Raw genomic sequence first — 14064 nt, 5'->3', positions numbered from 1 at the left:
CCCCCATTAGTTTGCCCAGCCAGCTGGGCTGCGGCAACAAGATATGAAGTCAAAGCTTTGAGTTGCAGTGAAAGAAAGAATACACAAAAGTTTTATTTCCACTGACATAGCAAATAAGTTAAATGAGAAAGTAAGCAAAGAATGATGAAAAGGAAGGAAAGGGATGTTGGAAGTATAGTATGGGAACAGAGAAAAAGGCCAGTATTGTATAGGAGTGTATATCTTGACCCTTCAGTGTATTTGAACTTCAGGATAAAGAAAACGCCATATGCCGGGTGCAGTGGTACATGTCTGTAATCCAAGAGGCTCAGGAGGCTGAAGCAGGAGGATCATGAGTTTGAAGCCAGCCTCAGCAAAAGAGAGGCACAAGGCAATTCAGTGTGACCCTGTTTCTAAATAAAATACAAAATTGGGCTGGGGATGTGACTCAGTGTTTGAGTGCCCCTGAGTTAAATCCCTGGTATCCCCCCAAAAAGAAAATTCTATATATATATACATATAAAATAAATGAGATGCTGGAGATTAAGCCCCAGCCTTGCCCACAGCAAGCTCTCTACTACAGAGCCACATCCCCAGCCCAAGAATGCCATCCTTTTTAACTCAACCATCAAGAGAAGGAAAATAACACTGTTTTGAGTTCCTGTTTGCCAAAAACAAAAGGAAAGCACATTTATTCTATCTGTAATGTGAAATAACCATTCATTTATTCAATCATTCTCATAACAAATACATATTGAGTTCCTACTGCAAACTATTTCCTTGGGGTAACAAAACAAAACAAACAAACAAACAAAAAACACACACACAAAACAGAATCAGATGTTCTTTAGCCTATAGTAACTGATACTCAGATGGGGATGGCCTGACGAGAAACCAAAAAGATGAAAAAGAAAATAATTGGAAACTGTGCTGAAAACAAAGATACCCAGATGATCATATAACTGGGGATGCATTTAGAAGTGGATAGAGACAGGAAATAAATGCTTCTCTGTGACAGTGATTTTAAAGCTAAAATCTAAGGAATGAGAAGATAGTAGAAGACACAGCATGTATGAAGGCCCTGAGTTTGAAGACGTAGGTATTCTCAAAGATGTGGAAATAAAAAACAAATCAAAACAAACAAACAAAAAACCCCAGCTTATTTTGCAAAGCAAATAAAATTTCTAGAAAGGGTCAGATGATGTAAGAACATATAGGTACCAGATGACATTCAATGGAATCCAATCCTATTTACATTCTTAAAACACTATTACTCTAAGTACATGTATGAAGACACAAATGGTGTGAAAATACTTTGTGTACAACCAGTGACTTGAAAAATTGTCTCTATATGGGTAATATGAAATGAATTGCATTCTGCTGTCATATATAACAAATTAGAATAAATAAATAATTTAATATAAAAATACTAGCCTGTCTGTCAGGTAGAGGATGGGTGTGCATTGGGAGTGAGTGGGTAGAGGTCATAATGGCTATTTTGTAATCCATATTTCATACATTTGGAAAACACAGTTCAGATTAATTCAAGTTCAAGACTTCCACACAGTAAAACCACAGTCCCTCAAGCAGCTGATGCTCAGGGCAGAAGTTGGACATCCACTAATAAAGACTTCAAGAACAGCAACAATAGCAACTGCATTTATTTAGTGTTGATTTTGCATAATAGTGAGAGCAAGCTGAATGTAATCCTTAACTGTGTTCTAGATAAAGAAATGAAAAGAATTCCCCAGCTGCTATACAGAGGATAACTTACTCAACTATGCAGACGGTGTTCAGCAAAACTTTGATTTCCACCATGATTCTCTGAGTCTAGAACTAGCATTCTTAATGGAGTTAGAGAAGAGAGCCTACGTCATGTTTGACATAGCTTGTTATAGTAAAAAAAAAAAAAAAAAAACATATTATGGAAAATAACAAAAGGAATAGCAATTTGATAAATACACTAGAAATATGCTTGTCTGCTTACTAGTACTGTGATTTATATCTAGATCTCTTTAGATAGTCACTTTTAAATAAATATTACTTGTTACTGTAAATAATATATTACTTGTGAATAATATATTATTTAAAATTAAACTAAGTTTTAACCTACACATCTGCGTACTTTATCCTTAAAAATTCTCTTATCTCATGTGCATTGCAATGGCTCTTTAAGTCGTTTTGCTCCTCAAGAGGGAGACTTACTGAGAAAAGTAACATATCCAAGGACATAATCATACATCTGCTCCTTGGAGAACCTGGCCCTAAACACCTGCTCTAAGTAGCACCCCCAGTCATTTCTCATTTCATGGTCTCCTCAGAATTTATCACCATCTGAAATTATCTTGACTTCAACAATTTATTTTTGTTTCCCTCATTATAATTTAAGGCCAGTGAAAAGGAGACTAATCGTCTTACTCCCTGTTTTCTAAAACTTGCCCACACATAGCAGGTTCAGAGAAAGTATTTATTGAGCACTATTTAAAACAGGCTTTACTGATCAAAAATGGTCAACCTGAGACTAGAGTTCAGGTCTTTATGATTTTCCTCAGAGCTTATCTCATTACACCAAGCCACTGTCCAGATACTGGTCATTGGAGACCATGTAAGGTTACTAATAAATGAAAAGGTAGTTTGCATTTCAAAAGGAATCTCAGATAAATAATTTTTTTTTTATTTCAAATTGACCATAGTTACACATCTATGCTATAGATAAAATAATTTTTTTTTCTGGGTTGCTTGTCACATGAGGGAGATGAGCTCCATCAACACAGTCACTTGAGACTGATCAAAGCATAAAGTATTGCATAAAACAACTCACATTTAACCTTTACAAATGAATAAGTAAAAGGAAATTCATGAATTCTTAAAATATTGTCCCTTGATGCAGATAGCAGCCTCTCTCTGGTTTTAGCATTAATTCACGTGGCCATCTTCCACGGGCAGCTTTACTTTTCCTAAGCAACTGGTATTTCCATTGAGTTTTGGAAAAAAAAAAAAGTTTTAAAATAACACACTTCTTATCGGCACTGTAACTAGGCTGAATAACTTTCAGAAAATAAATTCTTTTTTAGCTTCTCAAAAAGTCAATTCTTTGAACATTAACATTAGAGCTAAGATTGATCTTACCTATAACAATTGATATTGTAAAACAGTTTATTTAAAAGCATGTAGAAAGAATAAAATAATCACCACCTCCCTTCTTTCATTTGTTCCCTATTTTCTGTGGTTGAATTCTGTGACAGCTGTTCTGAAGGCAAGGATGAAAATAGACGTCGTACAGCTCTGGCTTGGTGTACACATGAGTGACTCTCAAAGGACACCTCGGCTCCCATTGCCAGTGATGCATGTGGTTCACAAACAAAGATACCAGAGTACATCTATGCTGCAAATATCGAGTGGCACAGGTCACTGTGCCCAATGTGTAAGGCAGATTTTAAAAGATCCATTTTTTTTCCCCAGCCTGCTTTATTGCTTGCTAAGTCACCTTTTTTTTTTTTTTTTTTTTTTTTTTTTTNCAAGTTCTGGCAAATGATTGGGGAACTCCTTTCTCATTTTAGTGTTCAAGAAACGGAAAATTATTATAGTAGTGCCTATTACCAATGAAAAATTTCAAGAAGTAAATTTAGTTGGCAAGACTGAAAACAGTCATGAGACATGCTACTTCCCCTCCTCGTTCAAAATAAATAAAATTGAGAGAAGGAAGAAATAAATTATTCAAATATTTTTTCACCATTAAAGTCATCTGCACAGTGATGTGTTAGAAAACATATCTAAATGTGGTTCACCAGAAGCTAAATCTACCATTTTTAAGTTGTGGGAATCTTATATTCTACCCAGGCATTTTCTATCATCTCCAGAGAGGAGCAAGTACCTGTAGATAGCAAGCTGGGAAGAGATGATTCATAAGACAATGGAGGCCTTTGGGACAGTGTTCAGAGTCTAAGAAAGAGAGGGATATTGCTAGATATTCTCTCCTTACAGCTCCAAGGCAAGCGCAGAAAGAAATGAATTTAAAATTTCTTGCTTATGAATAGCATCTTCAGGTATTTTAAGACGAAATACAAAAGTATGGCATAAAAGTGAAACACAACAATAATTAAATTCCTAAACAGTTTATTTCTTTACCTGATTTCTTAAAGGACAACTCATATTTACTTTTCAATTATTTTTTTCTTTTCTTGTGAAAACCTTTTGTAATTATTTTCTCAAAGAACTACATAGTAAACTTCTCCTTCACAAAAATGTATAGGTCAATCATTATTTGGGTTTCTTCTGGTGTCCTTAATGGTTTGATACAAAAATTTAAATGTTGTCTTCAAGGAAACTTTGTGAATTTTACTTTTGGGGATACTCATCATACCAAAAGCATACATTTGTTTTACAAAATCAGCAGAATTCTTATCCCACAAAAATATTTTTTCCTTGTGGAAGACACACAGCAGCAGGATCCCAGGGTGAACTCCTTCCCACATGGTGCCAGCTTGTTGTCTTGTCAGGCAGCTTGGTCAAGAAACACAACCATCCTTCTGCCATTTGTTAAATCTACATCATTAAAGACCAATTATACATGGTATTGTTTAGTAGCAGGCTCCTCAGCTGGCTTTCCCTTATTGTGGTTTCATGCCACTTTCCCATGTTGATTACCAAAAAATACTTCAGCTTTTTGTCATTCTAATGAGGGAGTTAAAAGCAAAATATACCTATTAGTATGATAGGTAATTATTAAAGTTAGAGAATGATATCAAGAGTGAAATCTATTTAACATATAGTGTCATTCATTCCTTTGATGTGCTCAGTAAAATGACTCTGTATAACATAAGACATTACCTACCAGGAGTGTGTGTGTGTGTGTGTGTGTGTGTGTGTGTGTGTGTGTGTGTGATCCTATGCCCAGAGAATGGCTTTAATTTACAATGATGAAGCTCTTAGGAAGTTTGATATTATCAAGTGCCCTTTACTTTCCTTTGATTTCAATATGTCTTATGTGATTGTTCTCATATTTCTTACTGATAATCCTGTCAGTCCACACTGATCACAGTGTGATCATGTGAGGGTTCAGAATGTAAAGGTTTATCTGGACAACTAGTTGCATAACTTATTAAGAAGTCAATCATGATAAGATTAGCAAGATGCTACTGTGTCAGCTATGAATTCTGAAGCTTATAATCTACTACATTGACAAGTAGAGTCAGGAATTAGTTTCATTTATAAGTTGCTTCTCAGGGCTGGGCACAGTGATGCTCGCCTGAACCAGCAGCTTGGGGTGGCTAAAATAGGAGGATCACAAGTTCAAAGCTAGTCTCAGCAAAAAGTGAGGCCCTAAGCAACTCAGTGAGACCCTGTCTCTAAATAAAAATACAAGTTGCTTTTTACAATTTTCTGAAAATTGAAAGAATCTACAATCTAGCCACAGTTGGCACCCTGCTTTTTAACAGTTCTATAGGAAAACACTGGCACACTAGCAAGAAATGTAAGAGCTAAGAATCCACTGGCTTCCAATGAAAATCTTTGGAAATAATGAAAATTCCTTATTTCAAAAAAATAATTTTATAGAAAGACTCAATTAATATTGGCATTGATAAGCTGTATCTGAAGAGAATTTACTGGGAATTACTACTTTGTGCTTCAGGGACTTTGACTGGTGGTATACCCATCTGTGAACTACTCACTGTGGCTAGGGAATTCAAACCTAATGGCCATAACTGAATCAAATGCCCACCCTTGTACACAGAAATATAAGAATCATTACAGAATATAGGAGGAATGAATGTGGTACCAACAGGGTAGGAGAAACTTTCTCAAATCATTTGAAGGGCTTAGCATGGATTAAATATAAGCAATATTGATTAGCAAGTTGGCAATCAGTACAATAGTAAATCTGATATAGTTCGTAAACCAAGTCACTTATACCACCATACCCTCTTAGCATTAGGTGTTAAATGGTAATTCTTTTCAATGCTGGATCTGACTTTAAACCTTTCTGTTAGACCAGTGTATCTGGTGACACCTGTACTGTTTTAGATACTTGGTGAAAGGAAGATCAGTTCTTGATGCCTGAATTCCAAAAAAGGTCAACAAACCTGGATGATAATAAGTCAATGAAGATTCTCAAATACAAACCTACTGATGTTGCAAATCTCATTAGATAAGACACACTATTTGCAAGTATTCTGAGTATGATTGAAGTAATTCCAATGATAGTTTAGCTTTTAAAAATAAAATTTACAGTATTATGTTTGGTCCTGACATCAGTCTTGTGAGGTAGACTAAAAAGGTTTTTCCTTCCTAAGAGGCACCGATGGTTTATAGAGGCAAATGACCTCCTAGTATTGTGTAGCTAATCTTTTGGTGCAAAATCAAGTACTTTTGCCAAACTGTCTTTTACAATAATACAAATTTTATTTGAGTAGTCTTATTTCTTTCAAAAATATTTCTTATTTTCAATTGTAGCTTAGCCATGAATTTCAACTCAAATTTAGTCATGAATGTGGCTTTTCTTCATTCCTAAGAAATAAATGGTACCTTATCTACACTTAATGACTAATTTTTTAAAAGGAATGGATGAAATATTTTTAAAATATGGAGACTATTATTTCAATAATCATTACAACCAACAACAGTAGCCTTATGCAGTAAGTACCAGAAGAAATTGGTATTTGGATATAAATGAAGTCAGCAAAACCACACATTGAGAGAAATTGTTCTTGAAAAAAGAATAATCCAATGAAATAGAAATGTTTTGGCAAAAATAGAACTCGTAATATGGGGAAAAGATATCATTTATCACATAGTTCGAAGTAAAGTATTTAATATCTTGAAAAAATAAACCTAATCTTTACAATGAAATATGTTTCCCATGCACCAAAACTTAATATCAATGAACAGGTTAAATATCTAGAAGAAAAACGAGAGTAAGGTTAAAAACTTGGAGTAAGAATTGCATTTCTGAGATAGACATAGAACACTAAAGTATTTATCGAATCAAATATTCTTCAAATATGGCAAAAATATACCTGTCTGGTGTGACACATTGTCTCTCCTAGTCAGTAGCAATGCTCAGGAAGGTCAGCCTCTTCCCTGCTGAAGGGTCCACAGTACGTGTGGTGAGAACTATGCTAGCATCTTCTGGGCATGATCTCATTCACAACTAACAACACCAAAAGGCAGATCTAGATCTTCCTTGTGTCTTATGAATGAAGCAACAAAAGCTCCAGGAGGTTAGAAAACAATCAAGTGCACAGCTATAAAGTGGCAGAGTAGGAATTTAAATCAGAGTCCCAGATCTTAACCAAATGACTTGACAAAGGTCATTTATAAAAATAAAAATTTCCCAATAGCCACAGTGAAGCCAGGTCTTCATGCTCAAACCTGCCTTCCGCTCTCTTAACAATCTACTACCTGCTCTGGAATTAACATGAACCCACCAAATAATTCAATTCCCAATTAAAAATCCTGAATGTCTCCAAAATTCATTTGTGTCTCTCAGCAAGGTTTGAAAGGCCCCTGATCATCCAGCTACAGCCTCCCTCTCCAGGGACTGACTCCTGAACACCTTATTTACCATTGCTTAGCCTGCTGTTCATACTTCTCTTAAAATGCCTCTCAACTTCTGTCCCTGATGGAATTCCTTTTATCCTGCCCAACTCTGCCTAACTGTGACTTCCTTTCCTATTTCTCCATGGTATTGATTTTATTTTTCATAGTCAATCTAAAGGATGCTTGACCTAAAGTTATTATAATAATAGCACATTGGAGCATAAATTTACTCCAAGTTTTTAACCTTACTCTTGTTTTTCTTCTAGATATTTAACCTGTTCATTGAATTAAATATCCACTGGATATATAGTAAAGACTTCAAATATAAGAACCTCTTTATTCTGATACCCTTTTATTTTACACACTGTTTAGTTGCCTGGCAACAATTCAAGTTGGTTACGAGGTAGATAATTTATCTTTCGAGTCAGACATTGCCCCTTTTGGGCAATAATTTAAGTGGGATGGTCTAGGAAAAAAATATATATAATACAATAATTGAAAATCAGGAGAAAAATCTGAATAGAGAAGACATAATACTAAAATTGGTAAGTTAAAGTTAATCCAAATTCTAAATTTATGTGATCAAATCTTTCTTGATAAAAAGGGAAACTAAATTATTGGAGTTGATAAACAAAGTATTGATTAGGCCACCTAGAGATTCCTTTACTTTCTGAGCCTCTATTCCAATTATGAAGTTCTAATAATATCATGATCATAAACCTTGAGACAGAAAGCTTCATCTGGTTATGGATTTGTCCAAAGAGCAGTATAGACTAGTTTGCTCTATTCACTCTCATGGGTGGGTGGGTGGTGGTGGGAGATGCTATAAACTGCATGCAGCGCCAATATTCATTTTCATTACCACCCCTTTATAACTAGGTGTATATTTCTAACTTCACATGTGGGCCTCTCTCTCTCATTCTCTGTTTTGTTGCTGCTTTTAAATTAGGAATAGTTCTTTGGGGATTTTTATGTTTTGTGAGCAGTGTCTCTGGACTTTCTCTGCAATGATTTGGTGAACACATATAATTTTTTATTGTTCACCATCACTGACAGGCTGGCCCCAAGGCACAGGGTTGTGTGCAGCACATCATGGTTTATAGATGAGCAGTGGGAACTGAAGCAGAGTGGTGGAAACTGGCACACCAGGTACAGATCCTTGTTTAGAAATCAACTGGGCATTCAGTAATGAGACCATGTGGTCTTGGCTGCAGAACTCAGCTCAGGCCAGAGATCTGTCTAAGGATGTGTTGGAAAGACAAAAAAGAAAGTCAAACACTCATATACTTCAAGGGGTTTGTGCCATCAGACGTTTAAATCTAACATTGTTTCCTTATCACACTTTCAGAATCATTCAAAGGAAAGTTGAGGACGGAATTAGGAGTAAACTAGGTTCTCAGCCAAAAATTTTTAAGTGTACAGAAAAAGAATTTGAGTCCATTTTGAAAAACTTGTTTTAAAAAGCATGTCTTCTTTGTTGTCAAAATTAATACATGCATGCAGTAAAAAGTTTTAAAACTCAAACGTTAGGGATGTGTAATCTAAGTAATCACAGTTAAAAGTGTCATCAGTTACTTGAAAATATTTTTCAGAAAAACTCTGCTTGTGTATTTTTAAAACCCAGAAAGTACATATGAGCACATTTTCTTAATTTAAAGTTTTTCTCCATAAATAATACATTGCATATTATGATCCATATCAACTCACATATTTACTTCATTTGTTTTCATAATGGTTAATTATATAGATCAACCAGTTTGTTAAATTGGTCCTTGTTCCCAGTTAATGCACAATGCTAGAATAAACATATCTGAACATAAGTCTTTTTGCAAACATGTAATTTTGCAGTTTAATTACAAAAAAGGAAAAAATGTGCCTTAAAAGTTTTTACCAAGACTTTGAGCACAATACCTCAAAACTCTTGCCAATGACACTAAAATTTTAGTCACTTTACAGTTGAAAAATGGGATTGCATTATTGTCATAATTTTGTTAGCTATAAATATTTGAACCCTTTTCATCTGTCTATTCATGTATTTTGTAAAATATTTAATGGATTTTAAAGTTTTTTATGTCTATATTAATGACAAAGCATATATAGTATTTATATATTTGGTATGCAACACATTACCATTTTTTATATGTTGCAAATATTTTTCTAATTTCACTTTTTTCTTAATGCTATTTATACATATTTTAAATAGATATTTTTTATTTTTTATATTATTAAACATCATGGCAACTTAAATACTTTAGTGTTCTATGTCTATCTCAGAAATGCAATTCTTACTCCAAGTTTTTAACCTTACTCTCGTTTTTCTTCTAGATATTTAACCTGTTCATTGATATTAAGTTTTGGTGCATGGGAAACATATTTCATTGTAAAGATTAGGTTTATTTTTTCAAGATATTAAATACTTTACTTCGAACTATGTGATAAATGATATCTTTTCCCCATATTACGAGTTCTATTTTTGCCAAAACATTTCTATTTCATTGGATTATTCTTTTTTCAAGAACAATTTCTCTCAATGTGTGGTTTTGCTGACTTCATTTATATCCAAATACCAATTTCTTCTGGTACTTACTGCATAAGGCTACTGTTGTTGGTTGTAATGATTATTGAAATAATAGTCTCCATATTTTAAAAATATTTCATCCATTCCTTTTAAAAAATTAGTCATTAAGTGTAGATAAGGTACCATTTATTTCTTAGGAATGAAGAAAAGCCACATTCATGACTAAATTTGAGTTGAAATTCATGGCTAAGCTACAATTGAAAATAAGAAATATTTTTGAAAGAAATAAGACTACTCAAATAAAATTTGTATTATTGTAAAAGACAGTTTGGCAAAAGTACTTGATTTTGCACCAAAAGATTAGCTACACAATACTAGGAGGTCATTTGCCTCTATAAACCATCGGTGCCTCTTAGGAAGGAAAAACCTTTTTAGTCTACCTCACAAGACTGATGTCAGGACCAAACATAATACTGTAAATTTTATTTTTAAAAGCTAAACTATCATTGGAATTACTTCAATCATACTCAGAATACTTGCAAATAGTGTGTCTTATCTAATGAGATTTGCAACATCAGTAGGTTTGTATTTGAGAATCTTCATTGACTTATTATCATCCAGGTTTGTTGACCTTTTTTGGAATTCAGGCATCAAGAACTGATCTTCCTTTCACCAAGTATCTAAAACAGTACAGGTGTCACCAGATACACTGGTCTAACAGAAAGGTTTAAAGTCAGATCCAGCATTGAAAAGAATTACCATTTAACACCTAATGCTAAGAGGGTATGGTGGTATAAGTGACTTGGTTTACGAACTATATCAGATTTACTATTGTACTGATTGCCAACTTGCTAATCAATATTGCTTATATTTAATCCATGCTAAGCCCTTCAAATGATTTGAGAAAGTTTCTCCTACCCTGTTGGTACCACATTCATTCCTCCTATATTCTGTAATGATTCTTATATTTCTGTGTACAAGGGTGGGCATTTGATTCAGTTATGGCCATTAGGTTTGAATTCCCTAGCCACAGTGAGTAGTTCACAGATGGGTATACCACCAGTCAAAGTCCCTGAAGCACAAAGTAGTAATTCCCAGTAAATTCTCTTCAGATACAGCTTATCAATGCCAATATTAATTGAGTCTTTCTATAAAATTATTTTTTTGAAATAAGGAATTTTCATTATTTCCAAAGATTTTCATTGGAAGCCAGTGGATTCTTAGCTCTTACATTTCTTGCTAGTGTGCCAGTGTTTTCCTATAGAACTGTTAAAAAGCAGGGTGCCAACTGTGGCTAGATTGTAGATTCTTTCAATTTTCAGAAAATTGTAAAAAGCAACTTGTATTTTTATTTAGAGACAGGGTCTCACTGAGTTGCTTAGGGCCTCACTTTTTGCTGAGACTAGCTTTGAACTTGTGATCCTCCTATTTTAGCCACCCCAAGCTGCTGGTTCAGGCGAGCATCACTGTGCCCAGCCCTGAGAAGCAACTTATAAATGAAACTAATTCCTGACTCTACTTGTCAATGTAGTAGATTATAAGCTTCAGAATTCATAGCTGACACAGTAGCATCTTGCTAATCTTATCATGATTGACTTCTTAATAAGTTATGCAACTAGTTGTCCAGATAAACCTTTACATTCTGAACCCTCACATGATCACACTGTGATCAGTGTGGACTGACAGGATTATCAGTAAGAAATATGAGAACAATCACATAAGACATATTGAAATCAAAGGAAAGTAAAGGGCACTTGATAATATCAAACTTCCTAAGAGCTTCATCATTGTAAATTAAAGCCATTCTCTGGGCATAGGATCACACACACACACACACACACACACACACACACACACACACACACTCCTGGTAGGTAATGTCTTATGTTATACAGAGTCATTTTACTGAGCACATCAAAGGAATGAATGACACTATATGTTAAATAGATTTCACTCTTGATATCATTCTCTAACTTTAATAATTACCTATCATACTAATAGGTATATTTTGCTTTTAACTCCCTCATTAGAATGACAAAAAGCTGAAGTATTTTTTGGTAATCAACATGGGAAAGTGGCATGAAACCACAATAAGGGAAAGCCAGCTGAGGAGCCTGCTACTAAACAATACCATGTATAATTGGTCTTTAATGATGTAGATTTAACAAATGGCAGAAGGATGGTTGTGTTTCTTGACCAAGCTGCCTGACAAGACAACAAGCTGGCACCATGTGGGAAGGAGTTCACCCTGGGATCCTGCTGCTGTGTGTCTTCCACAAGGAAAAAATATTTTTGTGGGATAAGAATTCTGCTGATTTTGTAAAACAAATGTATGCTTTTGGTATGATGAGTATCCCCAAAAGTAAAATTCACAAAGTTTCCTTGAAGACAACATTTAAATTTTTGTATCAAACCATTAAGGACACCAGAAGAAACCCAAATAATGATTGACCTATACATTTTTGTGAAGGAGAAGTTTACTATGTAGTTCTTTGAGAAAATAATTACAAAAGGTTTTCACAAGAAAAGAAAAAAATAATTGAAAAGTAAATATGAGTTGTCCTTTAAGAAATCAGGTAAAGAAATAAACTGTTTAGGAATTTAATTATTGTTGTGTTTCACTTTTATGCCATACTTTTGTATTTCGTCTTAAAATACCTGAAGATGCTATTCATAAGCAAGAAATTTTAAATTCATTTCTTTCTGCGCTTGCCTTGGAGCTGTAAGGAGAGAATATCTAGCAATATCCCTCTCTTTCTTAGACTCTGAACACTGTCCCAAAGGCCTCCATTGTCTTATGAATCATCTCTTCCCAGCTTGCTATCTACAGGTACTTGCTCCTCTCTGGAGATGATAGAAAATGCCTGGGTAGAATATAAGATTCCCACAACTTAAAAATGGTAGATTTAGCTTCTGGTGAACCACATTTAGATATGTTTTCTAACACATCACTGTGCAGATGACTTTAATGGTGAAAAAATATTTGAATAATTTATTTCTTCCTTCTCTCAATTTTATTTATTTTGAACGAGGAGGGGAAGTAGCATGTCTCATGACTGTTTTCAGTCTTGCCAACTAAATTTACTTCTTGAAATTTTTCATTGGTAATAGGCACTACTATAATAATTTTCCGTTTCTTGAACACTAAAATGAGAAAGGAGTTCCCCAATCATTTGCCAGAACTTGAGACTTCATAAATGATCCCTATAGGAGTGTATTTAGCTGGATCAGGAACAAATGTCCCTGAATAAATTGGAAGAAATTTCATATAAAAATGTTGTCAAGAATTGAAGAATAAGATAAAAGAAGAATAAAGGACAGGAATATATGATTGCAGTGATTTCAAATTATATTGAAAGTTAAATGAAGTGGAAACATGTAGTGGAAAATATGGATTAAGGAATATCCTTCACTGATCTCTGTGCATTAATCTCATGGACATATGATATTTTCTGTTTGTAATAGCATTTTTACATTTGCAATGAAAACATTAAATATGTGCCTTTCTTTTGGGATGGAGACTATCATGTATTCATATCAACCAATAGCCTATCAATCTGAAATCCTAAGATTTATAGTAATAACATATTAGGGCATTGCAAATTTCTGTAATAAAGTACTTTATTCATTCATAATGGGATTAGCCTAAAATAGTTTTAGTATCAGTAAACATTGTTTTTACCATATACTCATACTTTGTTTATTTGGAGATATATATATAGATATATCTATCTATATATCTATATATATAGATAGATATATGTATGTATATATATACATACATATACATACATATATAGATAGATAGATAGATAGATAGATATATATATAGATATAATATATATATATATATATATATATATATATATATATATATATCCAAGCATTTAACAAATACATATTTATTAATTTATATATATATTTATTAATTACTTGGATTACATCAATGTTTATAGCAGCACAATTTACAATAGCTAAACTGTGGAGCCAACCTAGATGCCCTTCAGTAGATGAATGTATAAAAAAAT

General features: G+C 33.8%; 1 protein-coding gene across 1 annotated transcript in view; it reads right to left on the bottom strand.

Annotated features, from left to right (window-relative positions):
• Robo1 (roundabout guidance receptor 1) overlaps window positions 1–14064 on the bottom strand; it is a 1050317-nt gene that overhangs the window by 522647 nt on the left and 513606 nt on the right. The gene's annotated exons all lie outside the window — the stretch shown is intronic.

This window comes from Marmota marmota, unplaced genomic scaffold, assembly GCF_001458135.2.
Source record: "Marmota marmota marmota unplaced genomic scaffold, marMar, whole genome shotgun sequence".
In the NCBI taxonomy this organism is placed as follows: domain Eukaryota; kingdom Metazoa; phylum Chordata; class Mammalia; order Rodentia; family Sciuridae; genus Marmota; species Marmota marmota.
Note: the sequence above shows the minus strand (reverse complement) of the source record. Positions and strands in the feature narration are given on the sequence as shown.